The following is a 705-nucleotide window of genomic DNA, read 5'->3' on the forward strand; positions in this document are numbered from 1 at the left end:
ATTCAGGAAGCTCTATGGTTTGCAGATATTGCAAATTATAAAGCTGTGAGGTTCATACCCCAGGAGTACAGCAGGGTGCAAAGAAAGAAATTAATTTCAGATGCCAAGTACTACCTATGGAATGAACCATATCTCTTTAAGAGATGTGCAGACGGAATGATCCGCAAATGTGTACCCAGAGAAGAAGCACAGAGGATCCTATGGCATTGCCATGGATCACAGTATGGGGGACATTTTGGAAGTGAGCGAACAACCACTAAGGTCCTCCAATGTGGCTTCTACTGGCCTACTCTCTATAGAGATGCCCGAGAGTTTGTGCGTAACTGTGACAGCTGCCAAAGAGCTGGTAACTTACCTCATGGATACGCCATGCCTCAACAAGGGATCTTAGAGATTGAGTTGTTTGATATATGGGGAATTGACTTTATGGGTCCATTCCCACCATTATACTCAAACACTTACATTTTGGTGGCAGTGGACTATGTATCTAAGTGGGTGGAAGCAATTGCCACACCCACTAATGATACTAAGACCATGCTGAAATTCCTCCAGAAACACATCTTTAGCAGATTTGGTGTTCCCAGAGTCATAATCAGTGATGGGGACACTCATTTCTACAATAAACAGCTGTACTCTGCTATGGTCCGATACGGAATTAGCCACAAAGTGGCTACCCCGTATCATCCACAGACAAATGGGCAAGCT

This window comes from Arachis duranensis, chromosome 8 (genome assembly GCF_000817695.3).
Source record: "Arachis duranensis cultivar V14167 chromosome 8, aradu.V14167.gnm2.J7QH, whole genome shotgun sequence".
Taxonomy (NCBI): Eukaryota; Viridiplantae; Streptophyta; class Magnoliopsida; order Fabales; family Fabaceae; genus Arachis; species Arachis duranensis.